This window comes from Arachis ipaensis, chromosome B5, assembly GCF_059453495.1.
Source record: "Arachis ipaensis isolate K30076 ecotype BB chromosome B5, ASM5945349v1, whole genome shotgun sequence".
Taxonomy (NCBI): Eukaryota; Viridiplantae; Streptophyta; class Magnoliopsida; order Fabales; family Fabaceae; genus Arachis; species Arachis ipaensis.
This window is the reverse complement of record NC_142440.1, coordinates 44,868,900-44,894,158: the sequence shown is the minus strand read 5'-3', so window position 1 is coordinate 44,894,158 and position 25,259 is coordinate 44,868,900. Positions and strand designations below refer to the sequence as shown.

General features: G+C 39.6%; 2 non-coding genes across 2 annotated transcripts; one reads left to right on the top strand and one right to left on the bottom strand.

The window, feature by feature from the left end:
- Positions 1-1,001: 1,001 nt before the first annotated feature.
- Positions 1,002-1,109, bottom strand: LOC148564041 (small nucleolar RNA R71). The gene has a single exon (XR_015884069.1). It is a non-coding gene; the product is annotated as a small nucleolar RNA R71 (small nucleolar RNA).
- Positions 1,110-24,479: 23,370 nt separating this feature from the next.
- Positions 24,480-24,586, top strand: LOC148564040 (small nucleolar RNA R71). Its single transcript, XR_015884854.1, has one exon. It is a non-coding gene; the product is annotated as a small nucleolar RNA R71 (small nucleolar RNA).
- Positions 24,587-25,259: the final 673 nt, after the last annotated feature.

Sequence of the window (25,259 nt, the reverse complement as noted above, 5' to 3'; positions counted from 1 at the left end):
ATCAAATCTTTTTAAGTTTATTTTTCAAATCTTTTTCAAAATAAATTTCAATCACATCTTTTTCAAATCAATTTCAAATCTTTTCTAACTTCTTATCTTTTCAAAATTGATTTTCAAATCTTTTTCAATTAATCTTATCTTTTTGTTTGATTCTTATCTTTTTCAAAACTACCTAACTAATCCTCTCTCTCCAATTTTCGAAAATCACTAACCTCTTTTTTAAAATTCTTTCTAATTAACTAATTGTTTTAAATTTCAATTTTATTTCTTTTTATATTTTTGAATTCTAATTAATTAATTTAATAAAAACAAAAATGTTTTCCTTTTATTTTAATTTGAAATTCGAATTCTTCATCTTCTCTCTTCTCTATTCTACTCTCCTATTCTTCTCTTCTTATACTTACATAAAGAATCTCTATACTGTGACATAGAGGATTCCATATTTTCTTTTGTGTTCTCTTCTTTTTCATATGAGCAGGAACAAGGATAAGAACATTCTTGTTGAAGCTGATCCTGAACCTGAAAGGACTCTGAAGAGGAAGCTAAGGGAAGCTAAAGCACAACTCTCTGGAGAAAATATGACAAAAATTTTCAAAAAAGAAGGAGACATGGCCGAAAATAATAACAATGCAAGGAAGATGCTTGGTGACTTTACTGCACCAAATTCCAATTTACATGGAAGAAGCATCTCAATCCCTGCCATTGGAGCAAACAATTTTGAGCAAAAGCCTCAATTAGTTTCTCTGATGCAACAGAACTGCAAGTTTCATGGACTTCCATCAGAAGATCCTTTTCAGTTCTTAACTGAATTCTTGCAGATCTGTGATACTGTTAAGACCAATGGGGTTGACTCCGAGGTCTACAGGCTTATGCTTTTCCCGTTTGCTGTAAGAGACAGAGCTAGAATATGGTTGGACTCTCAACCTAAAGATAGCCTGAACTCTTGGGATAAGCTGGTCACGGCTTTCTTAGCCAAGTTCTTTCCTCCTCAAAAGCTTAGCAAGCTTAGAGTGGATGTTCAAACCTTCAAACAGAAAGAAGGTGAATCCCTCTATGAAGCTTGGGAGAGATATAAGCAACTGACCAAAAAGTGTCCTTCTGACATGCTTTCAGAATGGACCATCCTGGATATATTCTATGATGGTCTGTCTGAATTATCAAAGATGTCATTGGACCATTCTGCAGGTGGATCCATTCACCTAAAGAAAATGCCTGCAGAAGCTCAGGAACTCATTGACATGGTTGCAAATAACCAGTTCATGTACACTTCTGAAAGGAATCCTGTGAGTAATGGGACGCCTCAGAGGAAGGAAGTTCTTGAAATTGATACTCTGAATGCCATATTGGCTCAGAATAAAATGTTGACTCAGTAAGTCAATATGATTTCTTAGAGTCTGAATGGATTGCAAGCTGCATCCAACAGTACTCAAGAGGCATCTTCTGAAGAAGAAGCTTATGATCCTGAGAACCTTGCAATAGCAGAGGTGAATTACGTGGGTGAACCCTATGGAAACACCTATAATCCCTCATGGAGAAATCATCCAAATTTCTCATGGAAGGATCAACAAAAGCCTCAACAAGGCTTTAATAATGGTGGAAGAAACAGGTTTAGCAATAGCAAGCTTTTTCCATCATCCACTCAGCAACAGACAGAGAATTTTGAGCAGAATCCATCTAGCTTAGCAAATATAATCTCTGATCTATCTAAGGCCACTTTAAGTTTCATGAATGAAACATGGTCCTCCATCAGAAATTTGGAGGCACAAGTGGGCCAGCTGAGTAAAAGAGTCACTAAAACCCCTCCTAGTACTCTCCCAAGCAATACAGAAGAGAATCCAAAAAGAGAGTGCAAGGCCATTACCTTACTTGGTGTGGCCGAACCCAAAGAGGAGGAGGAGGACGTGAATCCTAGTAAGGAAGACCTCTTGGGACGTTCACTGACCAATAAGGAGTTTTCCTTTGAGGAACCAAAGGAATCTGAGGCTCATCTAGAGACCATAGAGATTCCATTGAACCTCCTTTTACCCTTCATGAGCTCTGATGAGTATTCATCCTCTGAAGAGGATGAAGACATTACTGAAGAGCAAGTTGCTAAGTACCTTGGTGCAATCATGAAGTTGAATGCCAAATTATTTGGTAATGAGACTTGGGAAGATGAACCTCCCTTGCTTACCAATGAACTGAATGCACTGGATAGGCATAAATTACCTCAAAAGAAACAGGATCCTGGGAAATTCCTAATTCCTTGTAACATAGGCACCATGACCTTTGAGAAGACTCTGTGTGACCTGGGGTCAGGAATAAACTTAATGCCACTCTCTGTAATGGAGAAACTTGGAATCTTTGAGGTACAGGTTGCCGAGTTCTCATTAGAGATGGCAGAAAAATCCATGAAACAGGCCTATGGATTAGTAGAGGACGTGTTAGTAAAGGTTGAAGGCCTTTACATCCCTACTGATTTCATAATCCTAGACACTGGGAAGGATGAGGATGAATCCATCATCCTTGGAAGACCCTTGATGGTAGCAGAAATTGGCAAATTAAAAATTGTTAAAATATATACGTTGCAAGTATAGTTCTTAACTCGCCAGAAATCCACTTATCAATTTAGAAAGGTGTCACAGAAATTTAAAATTAAAATACTAGGAGTATGAATCCCAGGTCGTCTCCCAACGAGTTGCAGAAAAGTGTGCTATTTTATTAATCAGAGGTTTTCAAAAAGGTTTGAGTTGAGTAAGTAGGAAATTAAATTGGAGAATTTGAATAATGTAAATAAAAGCCTTGATTGGGAGTTGATTAGTTGGAATCCCTATTATTGTTGGAATACTCTCAAGATTAATTGACAATTAAAAGTTGTCCTGTTTAGTTATCCTTTACTTGGTAAGGGAAAGTCAAACAAGTTGGAATGCTACGTCTGTTCACAAGTTGCAATCCACTTAATTAAAAGAGATTGGTGTTAGTGACTAGAAGGCAATCCAACCATAAACCCAATTACAATCTTTCTTTTAAGCTTTCCAACTCAAGGGTTCCCTTCAATCAACTCCCCATCATGTTAGGGAACTACTCGCTCATTGTGAATGTAAAATTCATAGCATATGAAAAGGAATTAAAGAAATACATTGTAAATAAAAATTAAAATAACTAATTAAAAATAAAGATAATCCTTATATTAAATAATCTAAAAAGATATTCCAATGGTAAAACTAAACAAAGCAAAGAACATGGTAAATAAAATGAACTAGAATGACGAAGTCTTGATGAGGTAATAACTCTTCTCAGTGTCCCAATGCAAAGAGCAATTGAAAAGTAAATCCTAAGAACTATGAATGTCTAGAGAGAAAACCTAGGGGAGGAGTAAAAACTAGATCTCCAAAACTAAAACTCTGTAGAATGAATGTTGTCTTTGGTTTCTGCATGTTCTCTGGCTCTAGTCTGCTGTTCTGGGCCGAAAACTGGGTCAAAATAGGGTTCAAAATCGCCCCCAGCGAATTCTGCAGATTATGCAGATCGCGCATGTCACGCGATCGCGTCATCCATGCGGACGCATCATTCACGTTTTTCCCTGCCACGCGTTCGCGTCGTCCATGCCTCCGCGTCGCTTGTGCTTTTCCAATCCGCACGGTCGCATGAGTCATGCGGCCGCGTCACTGCGATTTCTCCTCTTTCGCGCGGTCGCGTGAGCCATGCGGCCGCGTCACTTCTCACTGGTTATCTCCTCAATTTCTTGTGTTCCTTCTATTTTGCTAGCTTCCTTTCTAATCTCCAACTCATTCATGCCCTATAAAGCCTGAAACGCTTAACACACAGATCACGGCATCGAATGGAATAAAGGAGAATTAAAATGCATAATTAAAAGTCTCTAGGAAGCAGTTTTCAATCATGTAATAATTTCAGGAAGGAAATATAAATGCATGCTAAATTAATGAATAAGTGGGTAAGGATCATGATAAAACCACACAATTAAACACAATATAAACCATAAAATAGTGGTTTATCAATCCTTCCAAGCCACAGCAAAAGCTGTGATTGATGTGGACAGAGGAGAGTTGGTCCTTCAACTGAATGAGGACTACCTTGTATTTAAAACTCAAGGTTCTCCTTCTGTAACCATGGAGAGGAAGCATGAAAAGCTTCTCTCACTGCAGTGTTAACCAAAGCCCCCACAGTCAAACTCTAAGTTTGGTGTTGAGAGGTCCCAACAATGCTCTGAATATCTATGAGGCTCCATGAGAGCTCACTGTCAAGCTATTGACATTAAAGAAGCGCTTGTTGAGAGGCAACCCAATGTTATTTAATTATATCTATTTATTTTCCATTGCTATTTTATGTTTTTTTTAGGTTGATGATCATGTGGAGTCACAAAAACTACTAAAAAATCAAAAACAAAATGAAAAACAGCATTGAAAATAGCACACCCTGGAGGAAGAGCATTCTGGCGTTTAAACGCTAGAAACAAGCATCTATCTGGCGTTTAACGCCAGAAACAAGCACCAAGCTGGCATTTAACGCCAGAAACAAGCACCAAGCTGGCGTTTAACGCCAGAAACAAGCATCAATCTGGCGTTAAATGCCAGAAACAGGCTACATTTGGGCATTTAACGCCAAAAACAAGCAGCAAGCTGGCGTTTAACGCCAGACATGCATGCTAAGGGCATTTTACACGCCTAATTGGAGCAGGGATGATTAAGTCCTTGACCCCACAGGATCTGTTGGCCCCACAAGATCCCCACCTCTTCTTCTCTCCTCTTCACACCTTTTCATAACCCTCTTCCCCAAATACCCTTTACCAATCACCTCAATCACTCTTCCCCATCACCCCTTCACCACTCACATCCATCCTCTCTTCCCCATAAACCCCACCTACCTCCAAAATTCAAATTCTTTTCCCTCCTAAACCCAACCCTAATGGCCGAACCCTAAACCTCCCCCCATTCCTATATAAACCCCTCATTCCTTCTTCATTTTCGCATAACACAACCCTCTCTTCTTCCCCTTGGCCGAATACACACCTCTCTCCCTCTCCTCCATTTTTCTTCTTCTTCTCCTTCTTTCTTTCTTCTTTTGCTCGGGGACGAGCAAAAATTTTAAGTTTGGAGTGGTAAAAGCATTGCTTTTTGTTTTTCCATAACCATTTATGGCACCTAAGGCCAGAGAAACCTCTAGAAAGAGGAAAGGGAAGACAAAAGCTTCCACCTCTGAGTCATGGGAGATGGAGAGATTAATCTCAAGGGTCCATAGCTCAGTAGTAGAGCATTTGACTGCACAACAAGAGAGCCCACTCATGGACCTCAACAAGAGCATGAGGAATTCCCTCACCAAGAAATCCCTGAGATGCCTCAAGGGATACATTTGCCTCCACACAACTATTGGGAGCAACTAAGGATAGGAGTACCAAAATCACTAGGGATGAAGCAACAAAGGTAAGGAAGAGACATAGAGGAGCTCAAGAGCACCATTGGTTCTTCAAGAAGAGGAAGATGCCACCCTCACTAAGGTGGACCCGTTCCTTAATCTCCTTGTTCTTATTTTCCTGTTTTCGTTTATTATGCTTCATGTTTATTTATGTTTGTGTCTTTATTACATGATCATTAGTGTTTAAGTGTCTATGTCTTAAAGCTATGAATGTCCTATGAATCCATCACCTCTCTTAATTAAAAACTATTCTAAAAACAAAAGAACAAGAAGTATATGGTTTCGAATTCATCCTTGAAACTAGTTTAATTATTTTGATGTGGTGACAATATTTTTTGTTTTCTGAATGAATGCTTGAACAGTGCATATGTCTTTTGAATTTGTTGTTTATGAATGTTAAATATGTTGGCTCTTGAAAGAATGATGAAAAAGGAGAAATGTTATTTGATAATCTGAAAAATCATAAAATTGATTCTTGAAGCAAGAAAAAGCAGTGAATACAAAAGCTTGCAAAAAAAAAAAAAGAAAAAAATGGCAAAAAACAAAAAGAAAGAAAAAGAAAGAGCAAGCAGAAAAAGCCAAAAGCTCTTTAAACCAAAAGGCAAGAGCAAAAAGCCAATAGCCCTTAAAACCAAAAGGCAAGAGTAATAAAAAGGATCCAAGGCTTTGAGCATCAGTGGATAGGAGGGCCTAAAGGAATAAAATCCTGGCCTAAGCGGCTAAACTAAGCTGTCCCTAATCATGTGCTTGTGGCGTGAAGGTGTCAAGTGAAAACTTGAGAATGAGCGGTTAAAGTCAAGGTCCAAAGCAAAAAAAAGAGTGTTCTTAAGAACCCTGGACACCTCTAATTGGGGACTTTAGCAAAGATGAGTCACAATCTGAAAAGGTTCACCCAGTTATGTGTCTGTGGCATGTATGTATCCAGTGGTAATACTGGAAAACAGAGTGCTTAGGGCCACGGCCAAGACTCATAAAGTAGCTGTGTTCAAGAATCAACATACTGAACTAGGAGAATCAATAACACTATCTAAAATCTAAGTTCCTATAGATGCCAATCATTTTGAACTTCAATGGATAAAGTGAGATGCCAAAACTATTCAAGAGGCAAAAAGCTACTAGTCCCGCTGATTTGATTGGAGCTAAGTTTCATTGATATTTTAGAATTTATAGTATATTCTCTTCTTTTTATCCTATTTGATTTTCAGTTGCTTGGGGACAAGCAATTTAAGTTTGGTGTTGTGATGAGCGGATAATTTATACGCTTTTTGGCATTATTTTTACATAGTTTTTAGTATGATTTAGTTAGTTTTTAGTATATTTTTATTAGTTTTTAATTAAAAATCATATTTCTGGAATTTACTATGAGTTTGTGTATTTTTCTGTGATTTCAGGTAATTTCTGGCTGAAATTGAGGGACTTGAGCAAAAATCAGATTCAGAGGCTGAAGAAGGACTGTAGATGCTGTTGGATTCTGACCTCCCTGCACTCAAAATGGATTTTCTGGAGCTACAGAAGTTCAAATAGAGCGCTCTTAATTGCGTTGGAAAGTAGACATCCAGGGCTTTCCAGAAATATATAATAGTCCATACTTTGCCTGAGATTAGACGATGCAAACTGGCCTTCAACGCCAGCTCTCTGCCCTATTCTGGAGTTAAACGCCAGAAACAGGCTGCAAAGCAGAGTTAAACGCTAGAAACAGGTTACAAACTGGCGTTTAACTCCAAGAAAGACCTCTACACGTGAAAGTCTCAATGCTCAGCCCAAGCACACACCAAGTGGGCCCGAAAGTGAATTTCTGCATCATTTACTCATTTCTGTAACCCTAGTAACTAGTTTAGTATAAATAAAACTTTTTACTATCATGTTAAGGGACTAATCTTTGATCAGTTTTATGCTATCTTAGACCTTTATGGGGGCTGGCCATTCGGCCATGCCTGGCCTTCATCACTTATGTATTTTCAACGGTAGAGTTTCTACACACCATAGATTAAGGTGTGGAGCTCTGCTGTTCCTCATGAATTAATGCAAAGTACTATTGTTTTTCTATTCAATTCAAGCCTATTTCTTCTCTAAGATATTCATTCGCACACAAGAACATGATGAATGTGATGATTATGTGACGCTCATCATCATTCTCACTTATGAACGCGTGCCTGACAACCACTTCCGTTCTACATGCAAACAAGCTTGAATGTGTATCTCTTAGCCTCCTGATCATGAGATCAGAGTCTTCGTGGTATAGGCTAGCATATTGGCGGCCATTCTTGAGATCTGGAAAGTCTAAACCTTGTCTGTGGTATTCCGAGTAGGATCTGGGAAGGGATGGCTGTGACGAGCTTCAAACTCGCGAGTGCTGGGCGTAGTGACAGACGCAAAAGGATTACTGAATCCTATTCCAGTATGATCGAGAACCGACAGATGATTAGCCGTGCGGTGACAGCGCATCTTGGACCATTTTCACTGAGAGGACGGGAAGTAGCCATTGACAACGGTGATGCCCTACATAAAGCTTGCCATGGAAAGGAGTATGAAGGATTGGATGAAAGCAATAGGAAAACAGAGGTTCAGAAGGAATAATAGCATCTCCATACGCTTATCTGAAATTCTCACCAATGAATTACATAAGTATTTCTATCCTATTTTATATTTTAATTATATTTTAATTATCAATTCACCATAACCATTTGAATCCGCCTGACTGAGATTTACAAGGTGACCATAGCTTGCTTCAAGCCGACAATCTCCGTGGGATCGACCCTTACTCACGTAAGGTTTATTACTTGGACGACCTAGTGCACTTGCTGGTTAGTTGTGCGAAGTTGTGACAAAGAACTAAGATTATGAACGTGCGTATTAAGTTTTTAGTGCCGTTACCAAGGAATGAACGATCACGATTTCCCACACAAATTCCCATTCTTTTCTGTTCTCTTCTTTTTCATATGAGCAGGAACAGGGATAAAGATATTCTTGCTAAAGCTGATCCTGAACCTGAAAGGACTCTGAAGAGGAAGCTAAGAGAAGCTAAAGCACAACACTTTGGAGAGAACCTTAAAGAAATTTTCGAAAAAGAAGAAGACATGGCAGCCAAACCCAACAATAATGGTGGAGATGCAAGGAAGGTGCTTGGTGACTTTACTGCACCAACTTCTGACTTCTATGGAAGAAGCATCTCAATTCCTGCAATTGGAGTAAACAACTTTGAGCTTAAGCCTCAATTAGTTTCTCTAATGCAGCAAAATTGCAAGTTTCATGGACTTTCATTGGAAGATCCTCATCAGTTTTTTGCTGAATTCTTGCAAATCTGTGACACTGTTAAGACCAATGGGGTTAATCTCGAGGTCTACAGACTTATGTCCCCTTTGCTGTAAGAGACAGAGCTAGGATATGGTTGGACTCACAACCTAAAGAAAACCTAAACTCTTGGGAAAAGTTGGTCAATGCTTTCTTGGCCAAATTCTTCCTACCTCAAAAGTTGAGCAAGCTTAGAGTGGAAGTCTAAACCTTCAGACAGAAGGAAGGTGAATCCCTTTATGAAGCTTGAGAAAGATACAAGCAATTTATCAGAAGGTGTTCTTCTGACATGCCTTTAGAATGGAGCATCTTATGTATATTCTATGATGGTCTGTCTGAATTGTCCAAGATGTCATTGGACCACTCTGCTGGTGGATCTCTTCATCTGAAGAAAACACCTGCAGAAGCCCAAAAACTCATTGAAATGGTTGCAAATAACCAGTTCATGTATACTTCCGAAAGAAATCCTATGAATAATGGGATGACTCAGAAGAAAGGAGTTCTTGAGATTGATACTCTGAATGCAATATTGGCTCAGAATAAAATACTGACTCAGCAAGTCAATATGATTTCTCAGAATCTGACTAGAATGCAAGCTGCATCCGGCAGTGCTAAAGAAGCCTCCTCTGAAGGAGAAGCTTATGACCCTGAGAATCTTGCAATGGAAGAGGTGAATTACATGGGAGAATCCTATGGAAACACCTATAATCCTTCATGGAGAAATCATTCAAATTTCTCATGGAAGGTGTAACAACCATGATTTTCGAGTACATGAGATCTTTTCTGAAAGTACAGATTTCTCCGAAAGATTAGTAAAGGGAACACCTCTTCTGTATCATCAAGCATCTCAATCCTCATTGTCATTATGTCATCCTTAAGCTAGAACCTTTTCTGAGGCAAGCTCGATAATGCAGTCCTGAAGAACCTAGTTTTTGAACCGTATCGATTAGGAGTTTTGATTCTAGTTTTCGTAAATAGTCTCAATTTGATGAACCGGACTCGATTCATGATAGAAGAGAGATAATAGTATAATATTAGTATTATATTAGTATTATAAAATGCTTGAATGACATTATAAGGTTACCTGGTCTGTTTTTGTTAAAAACAGAAAATTGGTTTAATCGGGTTTACGGTTTACTGGTGCAGCTTAGCACCAGCACTCTCTGATGAATTTAGCAATGCTAAGGCCTCATTATACATGTTCTATTCTCATAATAAATATGTTACTAGTGTCATTTATGCTAGTAGCTCAGAAAATAATTTTTAGAGATGTTTTTACGAGTGTTCCGATACACCTAGTTTTAGTAGTTGTACACCAGAGATATTTTAATATTATTTTAATCCACCTCCAAGCCAACCAATCAAAACTCACCTTACACCCCCAAGACCTCCAAGGCTATCTCATTTCATCATTTTGGCCGAAAATAACAAGAGAGAAAAGAGAGAAACTTTCATGAACACTTAATCTTCAAAGCTTGATTTCTTCTGAACTAAAACTCAAATCAAAACTCCGATTTCACCAAAATGATCCTCTCTTCTTCCTCTACATAACCATGTAACTTATCAAGGATGGAAATAAGGTGAGATGGCTGTTCCTTTCCCATTTCCATTCGGTTTTCAAGGAAAACAATGCAAAACATGTGTTTTCTTGATGTTCTTCCTTAGGAATCATGCTTAACTTGACTTGAGGGCCAAGAAACGTGAATTTCCAGCAAGTCTAAGGTGAGATATCTCTTCCTAACGTGCTGAGGGAGATTTCGTCAGTTGAGAGTTTGTGGATTTAAAGTTGTTCTTGATGTGTTTTAGGAGGAAAAAGTGCTTTAAGAACACTTTAAAGAGTAACCGGATTTGGAGCAGCAAATCAAGGTAGGGATTGACGAATTTAATCTTGATTGATTGTATTTGAGTTGTGTGATTATGATATGGTTTGTCTGTGCTTGAAATTGATTGTTTGTATGAGTAATTCTTGTTGAAATTTTGGTGAAAATTTGATGAAATTTGATGAAATTCAAGCTATGAATGTGTGTTCTTGTGGCTGCTAGAAAATGAAACCCTAGAGCTTAAATTGAGGTTCAATTTGTGTTAAAATCATGTAGAAAAGATGGGATTTTAGTGGCTGGAAATTTATTTTGAATCTTGGTAAAAATCGGTTGTGGAAAAGACTGAATAACGGGTAAAAACAGAGAAAGAATTTGAAGAATATACGAAGAACACGAAGAACACTTTGAGTGTGGTGAAGAACATTGAAGAGCACCTTTTAGATCTTAGAAAGGGCAAGGAGGTAAAATTTTTGGTGTTTAAGGGGTTATATGGTAATTTCTGAAAGTTAGGGTGGTAAAAGTAGAAATATTAAAAGTTACGGGTGGTAAAAAGTGAATTTTAAAGGTTAAAAGTAAAAGGTAAGTTAATTTTCGAAAATTAATGATAAAATAATAAATAATAATAAAATATTAAATAATAATATTTAATTAAAAATAATATTTTAATAAAAATAATAAAATAATGCGAAGAAGGCAGTTTTCTGTAAAAGCTTTAGAAAGACAACTTTAAGCGCAGAATCTCATAATTACCTTCATAAAACACTTAGGGAGTGGTAATAACATGATAGTGAGGCAAAGATAAAGAAAAGATAAAAGGTTAAAGAAAAGATAAAAACCAAAGAAAATTCTGTAAAGTTTTAATGATAGAAAAACAGACAGAGACTAATGAACAAACTAGGGCAACATAGTTAGTCCTTGAGTTGCGCCTAGGGTTAGGAATTATATGAAAAGTTAAACTGTTTCAGTATAGACTTAATGAACCTATACTTGGGACAGGCTAACTATTCATACCGAAATTTACATAAGCTTTAAATACATACGTTAAGCAGAGAAATCAGAGCAGAGTAAAGAAAACACAGAGAACAGAGTAACTAGAGAAAATTAAAGAGATACAGAGAAAAGAGTAATCAAAGCAGAGTAAAAAGACAAAGTGAAAAGAGTAATATGATAAAGGGAAATGGTTTGAGCCAAGATATTGTGAAATTGAAAGATGTAAAGTTTGTATAGTATGATTGAATAGAGAAAGAAGGAAGTACTGCATAAGAATGTGAAAGTGATGATGAATAATGAGAATGATATTGAATGATGATAATGAGAAAAGAGTAATATAACAAAGAGAATAGAGGATAAGAGTATAAAAATAAAGAGTTAAGCCTTGTGGCATGATATTCTATTATATGTTCATCTGATGCTTTTCTATTGGCCCTAGAGGTCCTGTAGGCCCAAGTTCACCTACAGTAAGTTGTTATTCCTGTAGGCCGAAGTTCACCTGCAGTGAATATCAATTGTGTATCTCAAGGTGTTGCTCCTGTAGGCCGAAGTTCACCTACAGAGAGTTGTGATACCTGTAAGCCGAAGTTCACTTACAGGGGCGCTATTTCTGTAAGCCGAAGTTCACTTACAAAGGTGCTATTTCTGTAGGCCGAAGTTCACCTACAGAAAGTTGTTGTGATTAAACCATTTCTGTAAGCCGAAGTTCACTTATAGAGGTGTTATTTCTGTAGGCCGAAGTTCACCTACAGAAAGTTGTTGTGTTGTGTTTAGACTATTCCTGTATGCCGAAGTTCACTTACGGGAATGCTATTTCTGTAGGCCGAAGTTCACCTACAGAAAATAAGCCATATCTAGGACTAGTTCCTAGGTAATGTCGGGCTGCAGGGTGTAAACCGACACGTGAGCTCATGGCCTGCATAGGACAGACATGCATCATATTTAGTTGCGCATTTCCTCTGTTATGATTGTTGTTTGAATGTATGCCTTATTTGTTTTCATTTTATTCTCTGTGTCTGTGTTTTGTTTTCTTGTATTCTTTTGTTTGTGTTTTGCTTTTTGTTTTCTCTATTTTCTCTATTTATCTGTTTCTTCTATCTACTGCTTCTCGGTATTCTGCTATTTATCTGCTAAATAACATGGAATTAATGAACGTAACTAATAACCCCGACCCTACTAAGAACTCCCCAGTTCTTACCCCTTCTCTCTCCCTTCCCCCTTCAGATGGAAGCATGAGTACCCTTCCGTAGTTTGCTGACGACCGTTCTGCAAAGAGGATTCCGCTCTAGGTAGTCTTCTGAGTCTAGAGTGAACTCCGTTACCTGTTTATATGTATACTGTGAGGCCAGCCAACGTCTGCACCCTGCTTATCTATAAACTTTAACCTAAGTCCTCCGTACGATGTTGCTGTTATGTGGCCACTCGATGAAGTACTTGAGAGACGCTCTTTGATGATATATGATCGTGCAGAGGATTAGTAGACGACCTTCCACCTTTTGATGACGATCCACCTGACTTGAGTTTTGAAGACCTAGAACGTACTTTCCCTCGCTTTAGTAGTTTAGAGGGACTAGGTGAGTATAGAGTCTAGGCTAGCCTGGGCGCCAGCTTAGGGACTTCTTGAACAGGTCAGGACCTGGGATGTTGTATGTATATATATGTATATAGTTATTATCTAGCTATGTCTAGGGGTGTTCTAACTAAAAGTCTATACTCTAATAAAGGCTGGATCACCGAATATTGTCAACTGCTTATGATGTATTTATGTGTGATTGTTTATAACTGTTTTACCTGTTTTTATTTGTGAATTGATTACAAATGATTATGTTTATTAATCCAAATGTTTTCAGAAAAAAAAGTACCTCGTAAAATAACTACGCTTTTAACAACGAATCAGGCTCATATAATAAATAATAGATAATAATTAGGTAGACAAGTTGGTAGCGCTTAGTTTCTAGTATGATCATGACGTACCAGAAATTGGGTCGTTACAGAAGGATCAACAGAAGCCTCAACAAGGCTTCAATAATAATAATGGTGGGAGAAATAGGTTAGGCAATAGCAAGCCTTTTCCATCATCTTATGAGTAACAGACAGAGAATTCTAAGCAGAGCCTTTCTGACTTAGCAACCATAGTCTCTGATCTATCTAAGACCACTCTCAGTTTCATGACTGAAATAAGGTCCTCCGTTAGAAATTTGGAGGCATAAGTGGGTCAGCTGAGTAAAAGAGTTACTGAAATCCCTCCTAGTACTCTCCCAAGCAATATAGAAGAGAATCCAAAGAGAGAGTGCAAGGCCAACAATATAACCAAAATTGCCGAACCTATAGAGGAGGAAGAGGAAGTGATTTCCAGTGAGGAAGACCTTGCTGGACGTCCATTGACCACTAAGGAGTTCCCTGATGAGGAACCAAAGGAATCTGAGGCTCATATAGAGACCATAGAGATTCCACTAAACTTACTATTGCCATTCATGAGCTCTGATGAAGATTCTTCCTCTGAAGAGGATGAAGATATTGTTGAAGAGCAAGTTGCTCAGTATCTAGGAGAAATCATGAAGGTGAATGCCAAGTTATTTGGTAATGAGACTCGGAAGGATGAACCTCTACTGCTCATCAATGAACTGAATGCCTTGGTTCAACAGAAATTACCTCAGAAGAAACCGGATCCCGAAAAGTTCTTAATACCCTGTACCATAGGCACCATGACCTTTGAGAAGGCTCTATGTGACCTGGGGTCATGAATAAACCTCATGCCACTCTCTGTAATGGAGAAACTGGAGATCTTTGAGGTACAAGCTGCAAGAATCTCACTAGAGATGGCAGACAAATCAATGAAACAGGCTTATGGACTTGTAGAGGATGTCTTAGTGAAGGTTGAAGGCCTGTACATCCCTGCTGATTTCATAATCCTAGACACTGGGAAGGATGAGGATGAATCCATTATCCTTGGAAGACCCTTCCTAGCCACAGCAAGAGCTGTGATTGATGTGGACAGAGGAGAGTTAGTCCTTCAATTGAATGAGGACTACCTTGTGTTTAAGGCTCAAGGATCTTCTTCTGTAACCATGGAGAAGAAGCATGAAAAGCTTCTCTCAATACAGAGTCAAATAGAGCCCCCACACTCAACTTCTAAGTTTGGTGTTGGGAGGCCACCATTAAGCTCTGAGTCTCTGTGAAGCTCTCTAAGAGCTCACTGTCAAGCTATTGACATTAAAGAAGCGCTTATTGGGAGACAACCCAATGTTATTTAATTATATTTATCTTTCATAGACATTTGTTTTCCATTGTTATTTTATGTTTTCTTTAGGTAGATGATCATGTGAAGTCACAAAAACAGTTGCAGAATAAAAATAGAATAAAAAACAACATAAAAAATAGCGCACCCTGGAGGACATGCTTACTAGCGTTTAAACGCCAGTAAGGATAGCAGAATGGGCATTTAACACCCAGTCTGGCAGCATTCTGAGTGTTAAATGCCAGAAAAGGGTGTCTGGTGTCTGGCTGGTGTTAAACGCCAGAATTGGCAGACAGACTGGCGTTTAACGCCAGAAAAGGGTGTCTGGGTGGTGTTAAACGCCAGAAAAGGTAGCAGAGTTGGCGTTAAATGCCAGAAATGGCACACAGAGGGCGTTTAAACACCAGAAAGGTGCATGGAGCAGAATTCCTTGACACCTCAGGATCTGTGGACCCCACAAGATCTCCACCTATCCCAACTCACTCTCTCTCCTCTTTACACCTCCCTATAACACTCTTCCCTAAATACTCTTGACCAATCACATCAATACCTCTTCCCCAAATACCATTCACCTATCAAGTCCTACCCTCTTCCCTATAATCTCTTCACCACTCACATCCATCCATCATAAAAGCCCACCTACCTCATCATTCAAATTCAAAATATTTCCCTCCCAAACTCAACCCCCTCTTAACCGAATTCTCCCTCTCTCTTACCCAATAAATACCCCTCCTTACCACCTTCAATTTCACACTTCATACACACTTCAACCCCCTTGGCTGAAACCAACACACTCCTCTATCTCCTCCATTTCTTCTTCTTCTACTCCCTTCTTTCTTCTTTTTCTCGAAGACGAGAAAACCTTTTAAGTTTGGTGTGGGAAAAAGCTCTGCTTTTTGTTTTTTCATAACCATTAATGGCACCTAAGCCGGAGAAACCTCTAGAAAGAGGAAAGGGAAGGCAATTGCTTCCACCTCCGAGTCATGAAAGATGGAGAGATTCATCTCAAAGGTCCATCAAGACCACTTCTATGAAGTTGTGGCCAAGAAAATGGTGATTCCCGAAGTCCCCTTCATGCTCAAAAAGAGTGAATATCCGGAGATCCGACGTGAGGTTTGAAGAAGAGGTTGGGAAGCTCTCACTAACCCCATCCAACAAGTCGGAATCTTAATGGTTCAAGAGTTCTATGCTAATGCATGGATCACTAAGAACCATGATCAAAGTGTGAACCCGAACCCAAAGAATTGGCTCACAATGGTTCAGGGGAATTACTTGGATTTCAGTCCAGAAAATGTGAGGTTGGCATTCAACTTGTCAATAATGCAAGGAGATCCTCACTTTTTCACTAGAAGGGTCAACTTTGATCAAAGGTTGGACCAAGTCCTCATGGACATATGTGTGGAAGGAGCTCAATGGAAGAGAGACTCCAAAGGTAAGCCGGTTCAACTGAGAAGGCTTGACCTCAAGCCTGTGGCTAGAGGATGGTTGGAGTTCATCCAACGCTCTATCATTCCTACTAGTAACCGGTCTGAAGTTACAATAGACCGGGCTATCATGATCCATAGTATCATGAATAGAGAGGAAGTAGAAGTTCATGAGATCATACCTCTAGAACTCTATAAGGTGGCGGACAAGCCCTCCACTTTGGCAAGGTTAGCCTTCCCTCATCTCATCTGTAACCTATGCAATTCAGCAGGAATTGTCATAGAGGAAGACATCCTCATTGAAGAAGACAAACCCATCACTAAAAAGAGGATGGAGCAAATAAGAGAGCCCACTCATGGACCTCAACAAGAGCATGAGGAGATTTCTCATCAAGAAATACCTGAGATGCCTCAAGGGATGCATTTTCCTCCGCACAACTATTGGGAGCAACTCAACACTTCTTTAGGAGATTTGAGTTCTAACATGGAATAACTAAGGATGGAGCACCAAGAGCACTCCATTATCCTCCATGAAATCAGAGAGGACCAAAAGGCCATGAGAGAGGAGCGACAAAGGCAAGGAAGAGACATAGAGGAGTTCAAACACTCCATAAGATCTTCAAGAGGAAGAACTAGCCGCTGTCACTAAGGTGGACCCGTTCTTTAATTTCTTTGTTCTTATTTTTCTATTTTTCGGTTTCTATGATTTATGTTTTGTCTATGTTTTAGTCTTTATTACATGATCATTAGTGTTTAGTGTATATGTCTTAAAGCTATGAATGTCCTATGAATCCTTCACCTTTCTTAAATGAAAAATGTTTTCTGAAAAAGAAAAAGAGGTACATGAATTTCGAAACTTATCTTGAAATTAGCTTAATTATTTTGATGTGGTGGCAATACTTTTTGTTTTCTGAATGAATGCTTGAACAGTGCATATTTTTGATAGTGAAGTTAATGAATGTTAAAATTTTTGGCTCTTGAAAGAATAATGAAAAAAGAGAAATGTTATTGATAATCTGAAAAATCATAAAATTGATTCTTGAAGTAAGAAAATGCTGTGAAAAACACAAAGCTTGCGAAAAATGGCGAAAAAAAAAGAAAAAGTAAGCATAAAAAGCCAATAACCCTTTAAACTAAAAGGCAAGGGTAAAAAGGATCCAAGGCTTTGAGCATTAATGGATAGGAGGGCCCAAAGGAATAAAATCCTGGCCTAAGCGGCTAAATCAAGCTGTCCCTAACCATGTGCTTGTGGCGTGAAGGTGTCAAGTGAAAAGCTTGAGACCGAGCGGTTAAAGTCATGGTCCAAAGCAAAAAGAGTGTGCTTAAGAGCTCTGGGCACCTCTAGCTGGGGACTCTAGAAAAGCTGAGTCACAATCTGAAAAGGTTCACCCAGTTATGTGTTTGTGGCATTTATGTATCCGGTGGTAATACTGGAAAATAAAATGCTTAGGGTCATGGCCAAGACTCATAAAGTAGCTGTGTTCAAGAATCAACATACTGAACTAGGAGAATCAATAATACTATCTGAATTCTGAGTTCCTATGGATGCCAATCATTCTGAACTTCAAAGGAAAAAGTGAGATGCCAAAACTGTTCAGAAGCAAAAAGCTACTAGTCCCGCTCATCTAATTGAAACTAATCTTCATTGATATTTTTGAAATTTATTGTATTTTCTCTTCTTTTTATTCTATTTTGTTTTTAGTTGCTTGGGGACAAGCAACAATTTAAGTTTGGTGTTGTTATGAGCGGATAATTTATACCCTTTTTGGCATTATTTTTACATAGTTTTTAGTATGTTTTAGTTACTTTTTATTATATTTTTATTAGTTTTTGTGCAAAAATAACATTTCTGGACTTTACTATGAGTTTGTGTGTTTTTCTGTAATTTCAGGTATTTTCTGGCTGAAATTGAGGGACCTGAGCAAAAGTCTAATTCAGAGGCTGAAAAAGGACTGCAGATGCTGTTGGATTCTGAACCTCTTGCATTCGAAGTGGATTTTCTGGAGCTATAGAATCCCAATTGGCGCGCTCTCAATTGCGTTGGAAATTAGACATATTGGGCTTTCCAGAAATATATAATAGTTTGTACTTTGCCCGAGATTTGATGGCCCAAACTGGCGTTCAAACGGCCATCTGAGACCCTTTTCTGGAGTAAAATGCCGAAACTGGCACTAGAACTGGAGTTGAAGGCCCAAACTGGCACCCAAGCTGGCGTTTAACTCCAAGAATAGCCTATGCAAGTGTAAAGCTCAATGCTCAGCCCAAGCACACACCAAGTGGGCCCCGGAAGTGGATTTTTGCACTATCTATACTTAATTACTCATTTTCTGAAAACCTAGGTTACTAGTTTAGTATAAATAGCACTTTTTACTATTGAATTCGAACCATGGAACAGAACTTATCACGTTTTAGAGGCTGGCCATTCGGCCATGCCTAGACCTTTTTCTCTTATGTATTTTCTACGGTGGAGTTTCTACACCTCATAGATTAAGGTGCGGAGCTCTGCTGTTCTTCATGAATTAATGCAAGTACTATTATTTCTCTTTCAATTCATGCTTACTTCTTCTCCAAGATATACTCTCATACTTAATCCAGTTAAGTCAGAATGAAGGGGTGACCCGTGACAATCACCTACTATCTTCGTTACTCGCTTAGCCAAGATCCACGTGCCTGACAACCACAAGCGGTCTACATGATGTTCAACGTAGTCATTAGACGACAGTCAGAGTATAATCTCTTGGGTATCTAAGCCACGATTTGCATCGTCTCTCCTGACAACAGAGCATCCAAATCCGTGATTAGAACCTTCGTGGTATAGGCTAGAATAATTGGCAGCAATCCTGAGATCCAGAAAGTCTAAACCTTGCCTGTGGTATTCCGAGCAGGATCTGGGAAGGGATGACTGTGACGAGCTTCAAACTTGTGAAAATGTTGGGCGCAGTGACAGTGTGCAAAAGGATAGAGAGATCCTATTCTGACGCTAGTGAGAACCGACAGATGATTAGCCGTACGGTAGATGTACCTGGTATTTTTCATCCGAGATGAGAAATCCGACAGTTGATTAGCCGTGCAGAAATCCTACCTGGTATTTTTCATCCAAGAGGATTATACAGCTTGCCATGGAAGGGAGCTCGCATGATTGGAAGAAGACAATAGGAAAGCAGAGGTTCAAAAGCAACAAAGCATCTCCAAACGCTTATCTGAAATTCTCACCAATGAATCACAGAAGTATCTTTATTTTATTTTATGTTTTATTTATCTTTTAATTATCTAAACCTCATAACCAATTGAATCCACCTGACTAAGATTTACAAGATGACCATAGATTGATCAAGCCGACAATCTCCGTGGGATCGACCCTTACTCACGTAAGGTATTACTTGGATGACCCAGTGCACTTGCTGGTTAGTTGTGTGGAGTTGTAAAAAGTGTGAATCACAATTTCGTGCACCAGTCCTCCAAGAGAAAGACCTCTAGCTCCTTGTGTTCCATCATCTTTTCACCATATAAAGCTTTAGGTGATGTCCATTGAACTTGATGCAATTGGAACTTAAAGGATGACGTAGGTGGAAGACTACATATGGCTCTACTTTCTCCACCCTGTAGGGACCTTCCCATCTGGATCTCAGCTTGTCTGGCATGAGTCTCAGCCTGGAGTTGTAAAGGAGAACCAGATCCCCCGGTCTGAACTCTCTTCTTTTGATATGCTTGTCATGCACGGCCTTCACTTTTTCTTTGTATAATCTGGAGTTATCATAAGCTTCAAGTCGAAGGGTCTCCAGTTCTCCCAGTTGCAGCTTCCTTTCAGCACCAGCTTGCTCGAATCCCATGTTGCATTCCCTCACAGCCCAGAAAGCCTTGTGTTCTACCTCTACTAGAAGGTGGCAAGCCTTTCCGTACACTAAGCGGAAGGGGCTCATCCTAATGGGTGTCTTGTATGCTGTTCGATATGCCCAAAGCGCATCTTGTAGCCTGGCACTCCAGTCCTTCCTATGAGGCTTGACGATCTTCTCCAGGATACGCTTTATCTCTCTGTTAGATACCTCTGCTTGTCCATTGGTCTAGGGATGGTATGCTGTTGCCACTTTGTGAACTATCACATGTTTTTTCAGTAATCCTACTAACCTCCTGTTACAGAAGTGAGTGCCTTGATCTCTCACGATTGCTCGTGGTGATCCAAAGCGACATATAATATGGTTTCTAACAAAGGAAATAACAGTGTTAGCATCATCAGTACGGGTAGGATTTGCTTCCACCCATTTAGAAACATAATCCACAGCTAACAGTACATAAAGATAACCACTAGAGTTTGGAAATGGACCCATGAAGTCAATGCCCCAAACATAAAAAATTTCACAGAAAAGCATAATCTGTTGGGACATCTCATCCTTCTTGGATATATTCCCAAACCTTTGGCATGGGGGACATGATTTACAAAAGGTAGCAGCATCCTTAAAAGAGTGGGCCACTAGAATCCACAGTCTAAGATTTTTCTAGCTGTTCTTTGAGGGCCAAAATGTCCTCCACTCTCAGAAGAGTGGCAGGCCTCAAAAATGGACTGGAATTCTGATTGAGGTACACACCTTCTAATTACCTGGTCAGCACTGTACCTCCATAAATATGGGTCATCCCATATATAATATTTGGATTCGCTTTTCAGCTTGTCCCTCTGATGCTTAGTAAAATTAGGAGGAAAAGTATGGCTAACTAGATAATTAGCTACAGGTGCATATCAAGGAACTACTTCAGATACTGCGTGCAAGCTATCAAATGGAAAAGTATCATTGATAGGAGTGAGGTCATCCTTAATGTGCTCAAGGCGACTCAAGTAGTCTACCACTAGATTCTGGTTACCACTCCTATCCTTAATTTCTAAATCAAATTCTTGCAGCAACAGTATCCAACGTATCAACCTTGGTTTGGACTGTATTTTAGCTAATAAATATTTTAGAGCTACATGGTCTGAGTATACTACCACCTTAGTACCAAGTAAATAGACTCGGAATTTATCCAGAGCAAAAACAATAGCCAGAAGCTCTTTTTCAGTGGTGGTGTAATTAGACTGAATAGTGTCTAAGGTCTTAGAAGCATAAGCAATTACGAAAGGATCTTTACCTTTGCGCTGAGCTAGCGCTGCTCCTACTGCATGGTTAGAGGCATCACACATAATCTTAAAAGGCTGGCTCTAGTCTGGTTCTCTCACAATTGAAGCTTGGCTCAAGGCAATTTTCAGCTTATCAAATGCTTGCATGCAATCCTCACTGAACTCAAACTCAACATCTTTCTGCAGCACTCTGGATAAAGGCAATGCTACCTTACTGAAGTCCTTGATAAATCTCCAGTAGAAACCTGCATGGCCAAGGAACGAATGGATTTCCCTCACGGAGGAGGGGTAAGGTAAACTAGAAATGACATCTGCCTTTGCTGGATCTACAGAAATACCAGTATTAGAGACAACATGTCCTAGAACAATCCCTTGTTTTACCATAAAGTGACATTTTTCAAAATTCAATACAAGGTTTGAGCTAACACACCTGTCTAATACTCTAGCTAAACTATCCAAGCAAAGGTTAAACGAATCACCATATACGCTGAAATCATCCATAAAAACTTCTATACAGCTCTCGATAAGATCTGAAAAGATACTCATCATGCATCTTTGGAAAGTAGTTGGTGCATTACATAGGCCAAAAGGAATCCTCTTATATGCATACGTTCCAAAGGGACATGTAAAAGTGGTCTTTTCCTAATCTTCAGGAGCTATATGAATTTGAAAGTAGCCTGTATAACCATCTAAAAAGCAGTAATGGGATTTACCTGACAGGCGATCAAGCATCTGATCAATAAATGGCAAGGGGTAATGATCCTTGCGAGTAGCTTGGTTGAGACGCCTGTAATCAGTCTAAACTATCTATGAATTATGCACTCTAGTTGTCAGGAGCTCTCCATGCTCATTCCTTACTATTGTGACTCCAAACTTCTTGGGCACCACTTGTACTGGACTGACCCATTCACTGTATGAGATGGGGTAGATGATATCTGCTTCAAGTAGCCAGGTCACTTCTTTCTTGACAACTTCTAAGATGGTGGGATTCAATCTTCTTTGGGGTTGACGGACAGGTTTTGCCCCCTCTTCTAAGAATATTTTGTGCTCACAAACTCGAGGGCTAATGCCTACTATATCCGCCAAGCTCCACCCAATTGCCTTCTTGTGTCTTCTCAGCACACTGAGCAGCTGCTCCTCTTGTTGGGGAGTGAGTTCCCTTGCAATGATAACTGGGAGCTTCTGATTATCCTTAAGGTAAGCATACTTGAGGTAGGGTGGAAGGGGCTTTAATTCCACTATCTGCTCATGGCTGGGCTTTGGATCATCTTGAGCTAGTGATAATGGCAAAGTGTCCTCATTATATTCAGGGGGTGTCCCCACACTTGGATCTTGCTCCATGTGCCTCTCTTCTGCTTCTTCTTGGTGAACTTCAGCTACAGTTTCATTAATGATGTCGCACTGGAAGATAGAATGATCTTCCGGAGGGTGCTTCATAGCTTCATTTAAACTGGAACTTACAACTTTGCCATCTATCTCAAAGGAGTAAGTTCCTGAGAATGCATCCAGCTTGAACTTTGAAGTCTTCAAGAATGGTCTTCCAAGCAGGATTGATGATGGTCTTCCTGAGTCATTAGGGGGCATTTCCAAGATATAGAAGTCAATGGAAAATGTGAGCCCCTTAATGCTCACCAGCACGTTTTCAGCGATTCCAACCACTGTAATAATGCTTTTATCTTCTAACACAAAATGAGCTGCCGACCTTTTTAAGGGAGGGAGCCTCAAAGCATCATATATAGATAATGGCATTATACTAACACACGCTCCTAAATCACACATGCAGTCAGAAAATATTACACCCCAATGGTACAGTTAACCATGCATGGACCTAGATCACTACATTTTTCAGGTATACCTCCTATTAAAGCAGATAGAACTACCTAAAGAAATAGTTTCTAATTCATTAATTTTATCTTTATGTATGCATAAATCTTTTAGAAACTTTGAATATTTAGGAACTTGTTGAATAACATCAAAAAGGGGAACATTTACCTCAACCTTTTTGAAAATTTCTACCATTTTGGGATCAAGTTCCATATACTTTTTGGACTTCCATGCAAGGTGTGGAAATGGAACAGGAATGGCGCCACTTACAACTTCTGCATCCTTTAGTGCTCCATTCCTTGGCTGTGCTTCTTCTTCTACAATGTCTTGTACTTCCTCTTCCTCTTCAGCATCTTCCACTTCAACTATGTCTTCAACTGGAGCGTGTTTTTGTAGGCTTGGCTCCTCCTGATTCCTCTCTTGCAGTGTGGTTCCGGACCTCAAAGTGATGGCATTGATGCCATCCTTGGGGTTGGGTAAGGGTTGAGAAGGAATTTCATTGGAGCTTGAAGGTTGATTATTGGAACTATTTATTGATCCAATCTGTAAGGCAAGAGCTTGTACAGCTGAGGTCAGGCCGTTTAAGGTGGAACTAAGTATATTCTCCATGGCCTTTTGTCTTTGCTCAATAGATTGAAGCATTTCATCATGAGAAGAAGAAGAAGGGTAAGTAATCTGAGGGGCCTGCTGTTGGTTGTTCTGAGGTGCTTGGGACTGCCTTAAGTGAGGTGTTCTGTATCGCTGGTTCTGGTTCTGCTGTCTGTTGTTGTTATTCCACCTCTAATTTCCATTGTTGTCTCTGTCTCCTCTGTTGTAGTTGTCCCTCTAATCTTGGTTAGAATTATCCCTCCATCCCTAGTTGGAATGGTCTCTCCATCCCTGGTTAGAGTTGTCTTGCCAACCTTGGTTGTAATTGCCGCCTTATTGATTGTACCCTTGATTTGGGCGGTCATAGAAATTATAAGTGGCTGCTACGCTGTTGTCCTCTTGTTGGAGCTGCGGACACTCATCAATGTAATGACTATAATCAGCACATATTCCGCATACTCTCTGAGAGACTAACTGTTGACTTTGTTGTGGTGGAAGAGGCTGAGGTTGTTGTTGGTTTAGCTGTATTTGCTTCAGTAGGTTGGTCATCTCACATATACTCTGTGTAAGAGCAGAAGTCTCAATGCTAGAGGAAACCTTTGCAACAGCCTTTGAGTGGCTGTTCCTGTGCTTGTGATTCTGAGTGGACTCAGCTAAGTCGCTGATCAGTTGCCATGCTTCATCTGCGGTCTTGTACTTTTAGAGAACCATTACTAGCACCATCCAATGTAGTTTTATCCCGAGGCTTCATGCCTTGAGTGAAGTAGCTGATCAACACCAACTTGTCAATTATATGATGGGGGCATGCGTCCAGAAGATTCTTGAAGCGCTCCCAGTACTCATAAAGAGTCTCTGATTCTCCCTGAATAATGCAAGAGATCTCTTTTCTTAGTCTATCTGTAACTTCAGCCGGAAAGTATTTTTCCAAGAATTCGCTCCTGAGCGTATCCCAGTTGGTAACAATTACTTCAGGTTGAGTGTAGTACCACTCCCTCACCTTTTCCTCAAGAGAAAACGGGAAGGCGGTCAGCAAAATAGAAGTTTCATCTGCACCATGATGCCTTACAGTAGAACAGGCTATCTGAAAATCCCTTAGGTGCATGATAGGCTCCTGAGCAGGTAAGCCATGAAACTTGGGCATCAAGTTGATTAGTGTGGTCTTCAGTTCAAAATCTGCAGCCAGATTTGGATAACGTACTTGATACGGTTGCAGAGTAAAGTCTGGGGCTCTTGCCTCCTGGAGAGTGATCCTCCTGGGTGCCGCCATGTTACCTGCACGTAAATCAACTGAATTAGTAGAAAAAGAGCTTGTTTCTTCCTCAGATGGCGCTTCAGATTCGCCCTCAGAAGAGACTGGTGAATTGATAATAATCACTTTACCACCCTCAGAGGCTAACTTGCGCCAAGCTCGCCTAATACGTGAAAGAGTTCTTTCAATTTCAGGATCAAATGCGGCTAAGCTCGGATCAGGCAGTGAACACGTCATTCAACAAAAGAAACATACAGCTTATCGTAGTAAAATAAAATAAAATACGCGAAAATTAAAAATATGTACACTAATTAATAAT